The sequence below is a fragment of the Schistocerca serialis genome, chromosome 8 (assembly GCF_023864345.2).
Source record: "Schistocerca serialis cubense isolate TAMUIC-IGC-003099 chromosome 8, iqSchSeri2.2, whole genome shotgun sequence".
Lineage (NCBI taxonomy): Eukaryota > Metazoa > Arthropoda > Insecta > Orthoptera > Acrididae > Schistocerca > Schistocerca serialis.
Genome location: NC_064645.1, coordinates 452532176 through 452546169, shown reverse-complemented (window position 1 = coordinate 452546169; position 13994 = coordinate 452532176). Strand labels below are relative to the sequence as shown.

Genomic DNA, 13994 nt, shown 5'->3' with positions numbered 1-13994 from the left:
CCACGAAGACCTAGGCTGTAGGGAAGGGACCGTTTGATGTGGAATGGGTGGCAGCTGTCATAATGGAGGTACTGTTGCTTGTTGGTGGGTTTGATGTGGACGGACGTGTGAAGTTGGCCATTGGACAGGTGGAGGTCAACGTCAAGGAAAGTGGCATGGGATTTGGAGTAGGACCAGGTGAAACTGATGGAACCAAAGGAGTTGAGGTTGGAGAGGAAATTCTGGAGTTCTTCTTCACTGTGAGTCCAGATCATGAAGATGTCATCAATAAATCTGTACCAAACTTTGGGTTGGCAGACTTGGGTAACCAAGAAGGCTTCCTCTAAGCGACCCATGAATAGGTTGGCGTACGAGGGGGCCATCCTGGTACCCATGGCTGTTCCCTTTAATTGTTGGTATGTCTGGCCTTCAAAAGTGAAGAAGTTGTGGGTCAGGATGAAGCTGGCTAAGGTGATGAGGAAAGAGGTTTTAGGTAGGGTGGCAGGTGATCGGCGTGAAAGGAAATGCTCCATCGCAGCGAGGCCCTGGACGTGCGGAATATTTGTGTATAAGGACGTGGCATCAATGGTTACAAGGATGGTTTCCGGGGGTAACAGATTGGGTAAGGATTCCAGGCGTTCAAGGAAGTGGTTGGTGTCCTTGATGAAGGATGGGAGACTGCATGTAATGGGTTGAAGGTGTTGATCTACGTAGGCAGAGATACGTTCTGTGGGGGCTTGGTAACCAGCTACAATGGGGCGGCCGGGATGATTGGGTTTGTGGATTTTAGGAAGAAGGTAGAAGGTAGGGGTGCGGGGTGTCGGTGGGGTCAGGAGGTTGATGGAGTCAGGTGAAAGGTTTTGCAGGGGGCCTAAGGTTCTGAGGATTCCTTGAAGCTCCGCCTGGACATCGGGAATGGGGTTACCTTGGCAAACTTTGTATGTGGTGTTGTCTGAAAGCTGACGCAGTCCCTCAGCCACATACTCCCGACGATCAAGTACCACGGTCGTGGAACCCTTGTCCGCCGGAAGAATGACGATGGATCGGTCAGCCTTCAGATCACGGATAGCCTGGGCTTCAGCAGTGGTGATGTTGGGTGTAGGATTAAGGTTTTTTAAGAAGGATTGAGATGCAAGGCTGGAAGTCAGAAATTCCTGGAAGGTTTGGAGAGGGTGATTTTGAGGAAGAGGAGGTGGGTCCCGCTGTGACGGAGGACGGAACTGTTCCAGGCAGGGTTCAATTTGGATGGTGTCTTGAGGAGTCGGATCATCAGGAGTAGGATTAGGATCATTTTTCTTCGTGGCAAAGTGATACTTCCAGCAGAGAGTACGAGTGTAGGACAGTAAATCTTTGACGAGGGCTGTTTGGTTGAATCTGGGAGTGGGGCTGAAGGTGAGGCCTTTGGATAGGACAGAGGTTTCGGATTGGGAGAGAGGTTTGGAGGAAAGGTTAACTACTGAATTAGGGTGTTGTGGTTCCAGATTGTGTTGATCGGAATTTTGAGGTTTTGGAGGGAGTGGAGCTGGAAGTGGGAGATTGAGTAGATGGGAGAGACTGGGTTTGTGTGCAATGAGAGGAGGTTGAGGTTTGCTGGAAAGGTTGTGAAGGGTGAGTGAGTTGCCTTTCCGGAGGTGGGAAACCAGGAGATTGGATAGTTTTTTGAGGTGGAGGGTGGCATGCTGTTCTAATTTACGGTTGGCCTGTAGGAGGATGCTCTGGACAGCCGGTGTGGATGTGGGAGAGGAAAGATTAAGGACTTTTATTAAGGATAGGAGTTGACGGGTGTGTTCATTGGCTGAGTTGATGTGTAGGTGAAGGATTAGGTGGGTGAGGGCAATGGATTGTTCAGTTTGGAACTGGTATAGGGACTGATGGAAGGAAGGGTTGCAGCCAGAGATGGGAACTTTAAGTGTGAGGCCTTTGGGGGTGATGCCAAATGTCAGACAAGCCTGAGAAAATAGAATATGGGAGTGTAATCTGGCTAGGGCGAAGGCATGTTTGCGGAGGGAATGTAAATAAAACTTAATGGGGTCATTGTGGGGGTGTTGTGAGGGTGACATGGTATTAGAAGGTGGAAAGTATTAACATGAGGTGAAATGAAAATGAAAATAAAAATATATGGGGAGAGATAAAGGTGAAACGGAAAGAAACAGGAGATCTGGAATGAAAAAAGGCGAAAAGGTGTTGGTTACAGCTGGGCTATGTTGGACTTGGGTTGGTAGACAACGATGTGTATAAAGGTTAGGTGGTTGTGTTGCCGCCAAAACACGTTAAAGGACGCAGAAATTCGGGAAAATTTCGAAAAAACTGCGTGTAGTATATTAAAAGGAGTGGTATTGTGGTGGCAGATTATGAAAATGAGACTAACAATTGTCTGACGAAGAAATAATCGCGTTAAAACCTGTGGGAAGCGGCTAAAAATGATCAGTGGTGTGGGAAAAACGGAAATGGAAATAAAGCGAAAGTTATTAGAACTGGCCGAAATGGTTGTTTAAAAGGTGAAAGGAGCTGTTTGTGAACTAGAAACGGTGGATATTATAGCGGCGGTAGTGCTGAAAGCGGCAAAAAATTTTTTTGGTTATGGTTTGGAAGTGGGTTACGCATTATTGAGTATATATATAGGCGGGAAATGCAACAGTGACAATAACAAACGTAATTGTTGGATTCAAATTAATGATATCAATATAATGGAAGGAAACATTCCATGTGGGAAAAATTATATATAAAAACAAAGATGAGGTGACTTACCGAACAAAAACGCTGGCAGGTCGATAGACACACAAACAAACACAAACATACACACAAAATTCAAGCTTTCGCAACAAATTGTTGCCTCATCAGGAAAGAGGGAAGGAGAGGGGAAAAACCCACTTCCTTTCGTCTTCCCCTCTCCTTCCCTCTTTCCTGATGAGGCAACAATTTGTTGCGAAAGCTTGAATTTTGTGTGTATGTTTGTGTTTGTTTGTGTGTCTATCGACCTGCCAGCGTTTTTGTTCGGTAAGTCACCTCATCTTTGTTTTTATATATAATTTTTCCCACATGGAATGTTTCCTTCCATTATATTGATATCATTAATTTGAATCCAACAATTACGTTTGTTATTGTCACTGTTGCATTTCCCGCCTATATATATACTCAATAATGCGTAACCCACTTCCAAACCATAACCAAAAAAATTTTTTGCCGCTTTCAGCACTACCGCCGCTATAATATCCACCGTTTCTAGTTCACAAACAGCTCCTTTCACCTTTTAAACAACCATTTCGGCCAGTTCTAATAACTTTCGCTTTATTTCCATTTCCGTTTTTCCCACACCACTGATCATTTTTAGCCGCTTCCCACAGGTTTTAACGCGATTATTTCTTCGTCAGACAATTGTTAGTCTCATTTTCATAATCTGCCACCACAATACCACTCCTTTTAATATACTACACGCAGTTTTTTCGAAATTTTCCCGAATTTCTGCGTCCTTTAACGTGTTTTGGCGGCAACACAACCACCTAACCTTTATACACATCGTTGTCTACCAACCCAAGTCCAACATAGCCCAGCTGTAACCAACACCTTTTCGCCTTTTTTCATTCCAGATCTCCTGTTTCTTTCCGTTTCACCTTTATCTCTCCCCATATATTTTTATTTTCATTTTCATTTCACCTCATGTTAATACTTTCCACCTTCTAATACCATGTCACCCTCACAACACCCCCACAATGACCCCATTAAGTTTTATTTACATTCCCTCCGCAAACATGCCTTCGCCCTAGCCAGATTACACTCCCATATTCTATTTTCTCAGGCTTGTCTGACATTTGGCATCACCCCCAAAGGCCTCACACTTAAAGTTCCCATCTCTGGCTGCAACCCTTCCTTCCATCAGTCCCTATACCAGTTCCAAACTGAACAATCCATTGCCCTCACCCACCTAATCCTTCACCTACACATCAACTCAGCCAATGAACACACCCGTCAACTCCTATCCTTAATAAAAGTCCTTAATCTTTCCTCTCCCACATCCACACCGGCTGTCCAGAGCATCCTCCTACAGGCCAACCGTAAATTAGAACAGCATGCCACCCTCCACCTCAAAAAACTATCCAATCTCCTGGTTTCCCACCTCCGGAAAGGCAACTCACTCACCCTTCACAACCTTTCCAGCAAACCTCAACCTCCTCTCATTGCACACAAACCCAGTCTCTCCCATCTACTCAATCTCCCACTTCCAGCTCCACTCCCTCCAAAACCTCAAAATTCCGATCAACACAATCTGGAACCACAACACCCTAATTCAGTAGTTAACCTTTCCTCCAAACCTCTCTCCCAATCCGAAACCTCTGTCCTATCCAAAGGCCTCACCTTCAGCCCCACTCCCAGATTCAACCAAACAGCCCTCGTCAAAGATTTACTGTCCTACACTCGTACTCTCTGCTGGAAGTATCACTTTGCCACGAAGAAAAATGATCCTAATCCTACTCCTGATGATCCGACTCCTCAAGACACCATCCAAATTGAACCCTGCCTGGAACAGTTCCGTCCTCCGTCACAGCGGGACCCACCTCCTCTTCCTCAAAATCACCCTCTCCAAACCTTCCAGGAATTTCTGACTTCCAGCCTTGCATCTCAATCCTTCTTAAAAAACCTTAATCCTACACCCAACATCACCACTGCTGAAGCCCAGGCTATCCGTGATCTGAAGGCTGACCGATCCATCGTCATTCTTCCGGCGGACAAGGGTTCCACGACCGTGGTACTTGATCGTCGGGAGTATGTGGCTGAGGGACTGCGTCAGCTTTCAGACAACACCACATACAAAGTTTGCCAAGGTAACCCCATTCCCGATGTCCAGGCGGAGCTTCAAGGAATCCTCAGAACCTTAGGCCCCCTGCAAAACCTTTCACCTGACTCCATCAACCTCCTGACCCCACCGACACCCCGCACCCCTACCTTCTACCTTCTTCCTAAAATCCACAAACCCAATCATCCCGGCCGCCCCATTGTAGCTGGTTACCAAGCCCCCACAGAACGTATCTCTGCCTACGTAGATCAACACCTTCAACCCATTACATGCAGTCTCCCATCCTTCATCAAGGACACCAACCACTTCCTTGAACGCCTGGAATCCTTACCCAATCTGTTACCCCCGGAAACCATCCTTGTAACCATTGATGCCACGTCCTTATACACAAATATTCCGCACGTCCAGGGCCTCGCTGCGATGGAGCATTTCCTTTCACGCCGATCACCTGCCACCCTACCTAAAACCTCTTTCCTCATCACCTTAGCCAGCTTCATCCTGACCCACAACTTCTTCACTTTTGAAGGCCAGACATACCAACAATTAAAGGGAACAGCCATGGGTACCAGGATGGCCCCCTCGTACGCCAACCTATTCATGGGTCGCTTAGAGGAAGCCTTCTTGGTTACCCAAGTCTGCCAACCCAAAGTTTGGTACAGATTTATTGATGACATCTTCATGATCTGGACTCACAGTGAAGAAGAACTCCAGAATTTCCTCTCCAACCTCAACTCCTTTGGTTCCATCAGTTTCACCTGGTCCTACTCCAAATCCCATGCCACTTTCCTTGACGTTGACCTCCACCTGTCCAATGGCCAACTTCACACGTCCGTCCACATCAAACCCACCAACAAGCAACAGTACCTCCATTATGACAGCTGCCACCCATTCCACATCAAACGGTCCCTTCCCTACAGCCTAGGTCTTCGTGGCAAACGAATCTGCTCCAGTCCGGAATCCCTGAATCATTACACCAACAACCTGAAAACAGCTTTCGCATCCCGCAACTACCCTCCCGACCTGGTACAGAAGCAAATAACCAGAGCCACTTCCTCGTCCCCTCAAACCCAGAATCCCCCACAGAAGAACCACAAAAGTGCCCCACTTGTGACAGGATACTTTCCGGGACTGGACCAGACTCTGAATGTGGCTCTCCAGCAGGGATACGACTTCCTCAAATCCTGCCCTGAAATGAGATCCATCCTTCATGAAATCCTCCCCACTCCGCCAAGAGTGTCATTCCGCCGTCCACCTAACCTTCGTAACCTGTTAGTTCATCCCTATGAAATCCCCAAACCACCTTCCCTACCCTCTGGCTCCTATCCTTGTAACCGCCCCCGATGCAAAACCTGTCCCATGCACCCTCCCACCACCACCTACTCCAGTCCTGTAACCCGGAAGGTGTACACGATCAAAGGCAGAGCCACGTGTGAAAGCACCCACGTGATTTACCAACTGACCTGCCTACACTGTGACGCATTCTATGTGGGAATGACCAGCAACAAACTGTCCATTCGCATGAATGGACACAGGCAGACAGTGTTTGTTGGTAATGAGGATCACCCTGTGGCTAAACATGCCTTGGTGCACGGCCAGCACATCTTGGCACAGTGTTACACCGTCCGGGTTATCTGGATACTTCCCACCAACACCAACCTATCCGAACTCCGGAGATGGGAACTTGCCCTTCAGTACATCCTCTCTTCTCGTCATCCGCCAGGCCTCAATCTCCGCTAATTTCAAGTTGCCGCCACTCATACCTCACCTGTCTTTCAACAACTTCTTTGCCTCTACACTTCTGCCTCGACTGACATCTCTGCCCAAACTCTTTGTCTTTAAATATGTCTGCTTGTGTCTGTATGTGTGGATGGATATGTGCGTGTGTGCGAGTGTATACCTGTCCTTTTTTCCCCCTAAGGTAAGTCTTTCCGCTCCCGGGATTGGAATGACTCCTTACCCTCTCCTTTAAAACCCACTTCCTTTCGTCTTCCCCTCTCCTTCCCTCTTTCCTGATGAGGCAACAATTTGTTGCGAAAGCTTGAATTTTGTGTGTATGTTTGTGTTTGTTTGTGTGTCTATCGACCTGCCAGCGCTTTTGTTCGGTAAGTCACCTCATCTTTCTTTTTTTTATATATATATATATATATATATATATGTGGTTATAATAGAGGGAAACATTCCACGTAGGAAATATATATCTAAAAACAAAGATCATATGACTTACCAAATGAAAGTGCTGGCAGGTCGACAGACACACAAACAAACACAAACATACACACAAAATTCAAGCTTTCGCAACAAACTGTTGCCTCATCAGGAAAGAGGGAAGGAGAGGGAAAGACGAAAGGATGTGGGTTTTAAGGGAGAGGGTAAGGAGTCATTCCAATCCCGGGAGCGGAAAGACTTACCTTAGGGGGAAAAAAGGACAGGTATACACTCGCTCACACACACACATATCCATCCACACATACAGACACAAGCAGACATATTTAAAGACAAAGAGTTTGGGCAGAGATGTCAGTCGAGGCGGAAGTGTAGAGGCAAAGAAGTTGTTGAAAGACAGGTGAGGTATGAGTGGCGGCAACTTGAAATTAGCGGAGATTGAGGCCTGGCGGATAACGAGAAGAGAGGATATACTGAAGGGCAAGTTCCCATCTCCGGAGTTCGGATAGGTTGGTGTTGGTGGGAAGTATCCAGATAACCCGGACGGTGTAACACTGTGCCAAGATGTGCTGGCTGTGCACCAAGGCATGTTTAGCCACAGGGTGATCCTCATTACCAACAAACACTGTCTGCCTGTGTCCATTCATGCGAATGGACAGTTTGTTGCTGGTCATTCCCACATAGAATGCGTCACAGTGTAGGCAGGTCAGTTGGTAAATCACGTGGGTGCTTTCACACGTGGCTCTGCCTTTGATCGTGTACACCTTCCGGGTTACAGGACTGGAGTAGGTATTTGTGGGAGGGTGCATGGGACAGGTTTTGCACCGGGGGCGGTTACAAGGATAGGAGCCAAAGGGTAGGGAAGGTGGTTTGGGGATTTCATAGGGATGAACTAAGAGGTTACGAAGGTTAGGTGGACGGCAGAAAGACACTCTTGGCGGAATGGGGAGGATTTCATGAAGGATGGATCTCATTTCAGGGCAGGATTTGAGGAAGTCGTATCCCTGCTGGAGAGCCACATTCAGAGTCTGGTCCAGTCCTGGAAAGTATCCTGTCACAAGAGGGGCACTTTTGTGGTTCTTCTGTGGGGGATTCTGGGTTTGAGGGGATGAGGAAGTGGCTCTGGTTATTTGCTTCTGTACCAGGTCGGGAGGGTAGTTGCGGGATGCGAAAGCTGTTGTCAGGTTGTTGGTGTAATGGTTCAGGGATTCCGGACTGGAGCAGATTCGTTTGCCACGAAGACCTAGGCTGTAGGGAAGGGACCGTTTGATGTGGAATGGGTGGCAGCTGTCATAATGGACGTACTGTTGCTTGTTGGTGGGTTTGATGTGGACAGACATGTGAAGTTGGCCATTGGACAGGTGGAGGCCAACGTCAAGGAAAGTGGCATGGGATTTGGAGTAGGACCAGGTGAATCTGATGGAAGCAAAGGAGTTGAGGTTGGAGAGGAAATTCTGGAGTTCTTCTTCACTGTGAGTCCAGATGGGAATGTGGGAATGACCAGCAACAAACTGTCCATTCGCATGAATGGACACAGGCAAACAGTGTTTGTTGGTAATGAGGATCACACTGTGGCTAAACATGCCTTGGTGCGCAGCCAGCACATCTTGGCACAGTGTTACACCGTCCGGGTTATCTGGATACTTCCCACCAACACCAACCTATCCGAACTCCGGAGATGGGAACTTGCCCTTCAGTATATCCTCTCTTCTCGTCATCCGCCAGGCCTCAATCTCCGCTAATTTCAAGTTGCCGCCACTCATACCTCACCTGTCTTTCAACAACTTCTTTGCCTCTACACTTCTGCCTCGACTGACATCTCTGCCCAAACTCTTTGTCTTTAAATATGTCTGGTTGTGTCTGTATGTGTGGATGGATATGTGCGTGTGTGCGAGTGTATACCTGTCCTTTTTTCCCCCTAAGGTAAGTCTTTCCGCTCCCGGGATTGGAATGACTCCTTACCCTCTCCCTTAAAACCCACTTCCTTTCGACTTCCCCTCTCCTTCCCTCTTTCCTGATGAGGCAACAGTTTGTTGCGAAAGCTCGAATTTTGTGTGTATGTTTGTGTTTGTTTGTGTGTCTATCGACCTGCCAGCGCTTTCGTTCGGTAAGTCACCTCATATAATATTATTTTTAGATTATTTATATATATAAGTACAATATAACTTCTGCACCAGTTCAGTGCAGTAATGTGTTCATTGTAAATAAGTATTTAATAGTTGTATTACACGTTTATTACCTTATAAATAAATTAAAAAAAATTATTTTAAATTCAATGCAATAGTATTTGTAAAATGATTCTTTCATATAGCGTTCATTTAAAAATGACGACCATGCCACTTGGGACCTGTGGAATGGTACATTAGCGTATTTGTTTGAGTTGTAAATATTTGTCATGTATTGTTGTTTTCTGACTTATTCTACATCCTGGAGGACCTCCTCACTATCGATCAATTGGAATGAAAGTAAATCTAATGTAATCTAATATTAGGTTTATTGACCTGCCACCTACTGCCAGGTACTCCATATCAGCGACCTCAGTAGTCATTAGACATCGTGACAGAGCAGAATGGAGTGCTCCGCGGAACTCACGTACTTCGAATGTGATAAGGTGTTAGGGTGTCACTTGTGTCATACATCTGTACACAAGATTTCCACGCTCCTAAACATCCCTAGGTCAACTGTTTCCAATGTGATAGTGAAATGGAAAGGTGAAGGGACATGTACAGCACAAAAACGTACAGGCCGACCTCGTCTGTTGGCTAACAGAGACAACTGACAGTTGAAGAGGATCTTAACGTGTAATAGGCAGACATCCATACAGAGCATCACACAGGAACCAAACTGCATCAGGATCCACTGCAGGTACTATGACAGTTGGGCGGGAGGTGAGAAAACTTGGATTTCATGGTCAAGTGGCTGCTCATAAGTCACACATCGTGCTGGTAAATGCCTAACGATGCCTCACTTGGTGTAAGGAGCGTAAACATTGGATGATTGAACAGTGGAAAAACGTTGTGTGAATTGACGAATCATGGTACACAGTGTGGTGATCCAATGGTAGGGTGTGGATATGACGCATGCCCGGTGAATGTCATCTGCCAGTGTGTGTAGTGCAAACAGTAAAATTTACAAGCGGTGGTGTTATGGTGTGGTTGCGTTTTGCAAGGCACTATCACAGCACAGGTGTACATTGATGTTTTAAGCAGTTTCTTGCTTCCCACTGTTGAAGAGTAATTCAGGGATGGAAATTGCACCTTTCAACACAATAGAGCACCTGTTCATAATGCACTTCCTGTGGCAGAGTGGTTACACAACAGTAACATCCCTGCATAGAGTCCTGACCTGAATCCTATGTAACACCTTTGGGATGTTTTCGAACACTGACTTCGTGCCAGGACTCACCAACTGACATCAATACCTCTCCTTAGTGCAGCGCTCCTTGAAGGATGGGCTGCCATTCCCCAAGAAACCTTCCAGCACCTGATTGAACACGTGCCTGCGAGAGTGGAAGCTGTCGTCAAGGCTAAGGGTGGGCCAACACCATATTGAATTCCAGCATTACCAATGGAGGGTGCCACGAACTTGTAAGTCATTTTCAGCCAGGTGTCCAGATACTTTCGATCACATAGTGTACATAGCAGTAAACGTAAGTTAAAACATTAAACATCCTTGTATAAGCACATGGTTTCAACTGGACTATTCATTTCAGAGGCTGAGTTCGCACTAAGGCCATTGTTTACAATTATAGGACGGTTGGCTTCAGTGTATTTTGTACCTGTTTTCAGTGCCTTCCTTACATGTATGATGCATTGACGACAGGTATTAACTTCATTTTTCCTTCACAGTTTGTATTTTTTATCATTTTATTTCTTATTTTATACTTTTTTAAGTACGTAAAACAGAAGAGGTGTTTGTAACTAAATGTAATTACTGAAGTTTTACAGTTGTACATGGTGATAACTGTGTGTAGCCACTGGTGCCAGTTATTGCTGCACATTTTGCATTTGAACATAATTTTAAAAATATCTTGTTCAAATATCTATGTTAATAAAATTTTATCAGGCCTTTACTACATACTAAGTACAATTAAAGGAATTGGAACAAAAAAGAGTGGTGCTAAAAGTCACTGTACCATCAGCAGAATGTCAAAAGGCCAGGAATCATTTTGCTTTAAAATGCCCTCTCTTTTGTGTTTCATATACTAATCCAACACAATTTACACAGTTTGCTGTTAAAATTAATAAACTATCAACTGCATCATGTAATTATGAAGTAAATACTTTGCATCTGTGTGTGATCTAGAAGGAGTGTAAGCATAAGTAGGTGATTATTGGCAGGTCAGTGCATCTGCTGGGATTGGCGCGTAGTAGCTTTTATCCCAGTGATTCTTAAACAGTTTCTAAAACTGGGTGCTTTTCATCTACGTCTTCCCTTTTTGCGCAGCATCCTCGTGTGTGAGGACAAAACTGGTTTATTGTACCCACTTGTAAGAAGGTACACAGCAAAGTTAGATATTTCTGCTGCATTTTTACATCTAATGTGAGATGTTTACTGAACTTGCCTTCCATCCATCTACCAGTTTCTCCCACGTAGCAAGCATTGCAATAAGGACATTTAATTCTATATACACCTTGAAACTTCCTGGCAGATTAAAACTGTGTGCCGGACCAAGACTCGAACTCGGAACTTTTGCCTTTCACGGGCAGAATTGGAGCTGTGAGGATGGATTGTGAGTCATGCTTTGGTAGCTTAGACAGTGAGCACTTGCCCACGAAAGGCAAAGGTTTCAAGTTTGAATCTTGGTCCGGCACACAGTTTTGCTTTTTGTTTTCGAAAAACTGAGGCCACCCTTCACTAATTTTACATAAATTTTGTGAACAAATGCACATATTATTGCTGTTGTCACTTATATTGAAACTAGTTTCTTTCTGCCTATGTTGTCGTACTTGTCATTGGTGTAATTATGAGGTTAGTCATTGACCTTAGCAATATGTTTTACTGTATTCAGCTCCACTTCATGCCCTGTACTTGAAATTGGAATTTTTAACAACCAATTGATGGAGAAATTAAAAGTATGATATCTTGTACGGACTGGGGCGGTTCGTTTTTTAATTTATGATACTGTCAGCACAAGTGCTTCTCATTTAAAATAGTAATGTTCAAATCTAAAAAGTTAACTGATCAATTTGACTCCATGTCATACGTGGATCCAATTTTCCTTTGTTGCCCATTGAACTTCTTGACAATTATTTTAACATCTTTGTTGTTACCTCTAATTAATAGCAAGATATCATCAATCTATCTGAATTAGTATATTAGTATACTTGTCACATCTGGATTGTTCTGAAAAAATTTATTCTCCAAATGGTTGATAAAAATATCAGGTAAAAGCCTGAAAGGGGCTCCGTACACTTAGACCATCTTTTTGTAAAAATAAATCCCCCATTGATTTAAAATATTTATACTCAAAAATTAATGTAAGCGACTTGTATGTTATCACTGATTTCATCATTGGACTATCTGTTTTTTAAATTATGTTCAATTGCCAAATGTGCAGCAGTAAGTGATGCCATTGATGGTACATCATGTACAACTGTAAAAGATTAGTCACTGCTTTTAATTACAACCACCTTATTTGTTTAATGTTCATAAGTTTTAAAAACATATAAAATAATAAATAAAATGATAAAAAATAAGAATTGTCAAGGTAAAATAAAGTTAATACATGTTGTCAATCCATCATACATGTAAGGAGGACACTGAAAATTGGTGTGATGTACACAGAAGCCAGGTGTGCTGTAATTGTGAACAGCGGCTTCACAAGCTCACAAGGAGAGGTCTCCAGCTATGGGACTAACTTTTTGAAATCAACTGGTGTGGTGATGTAGGTTACGATCCCAGGTGTCACACCCTGTAGCCATTCACCCTGGTGGGCCATCATTTGAAGGGGTGGGGGGAGGGAATTTTGTGCGACAAGCAGTAGCATTCAAAAGTTGCATTACATAGTCTGGTTGTGCGGTGTAACGAATAGGATATTAGCTTCATATGCAGGAGGTTGTGGGTCGAATCTTGTCAGATGTAGTTTTTATTCACTTAATTGGTTTAAATGTAATTTTTTATTTCTGTTCCATTGTCACATGATTTTAATCACCATATGAACTTTTTTCAATCATAATATTTGTAAATATGAATTTAATTCTGTTTATCTATTATAATATGCAATTATTTGAAAACTCCAATTTATCAGTTAAAAAACAAAAGACAAAATAATCAATTTATATATATTTTTAAATTAATTAATTAATTAATTAATTAATTTTTTTGCACTGTCATCAACAGAAAAGAGAGAGCAAATGAAGAAGCTGATATTATGATTAAAATTATGTAATAAAGGAATGGAAATAAAATATTAAATTTAAATAAATTAATTGAATAAAAATTATGATCAAATTCATTTCGATTAAGATTTCAAAATAAATAAAATGTTTACTGCACCTGAAAAGATTCGATCTCGCAGTCTTCTGCATGTGAAGCTGTTATCCGATCCATTACACCACACAACCAGCTACATAAGAGAACTTTTTGAATGCTATTTAGTGTCACAAAAATTCCTTGGAAACATTAACCCACCTGGGTGAATGGCTGCAGTGTGTGATACCTGGGATCTTAACCTACATGATTGTATAGCTGGTTTCAAAAAGTCAATCTTACCACTGGTGACCTCTTCTTGTCAGTGTGAACTCAAACTCTGACGTGAATAGTCCAGTTGGACTATGTGCATATACAAGTGTGTTTAATGTTTTATCTTATATTTACTGATATGTATTTTATAACTGACTACCATTTAATGCTTACGCAACTATAAATTTAATAAGGCATGTGTGTTACCCTATTGTAATAGGTTTTCCACATGTTTTTTAGCATTGAAGATGGGCACACGGTGGTCAAAATCTAGATATCCAATAAAAATTATCGTAGCTGATTGCTGCACCCTTTACTACTTGAAATGAATACAGTCACTGGGCACAACTGTTTCCCTATGGAATCAAAACCTGAT

The 13994-nt window shown here is 43.5% G+C and overlaps 1 protein-coding gene across 1 annotated transcript in view; it reads left to right on the top strand.

Moving 5' to 3' along the window:
* LOC126416633 (uncharacterized) overlaps window positions 1–13994 on the top strand; it is a 276018-nt gene that overhangs the window by 168212 nt on the left and 93812 nt on the right. The window lies entirely within an intron of this gene.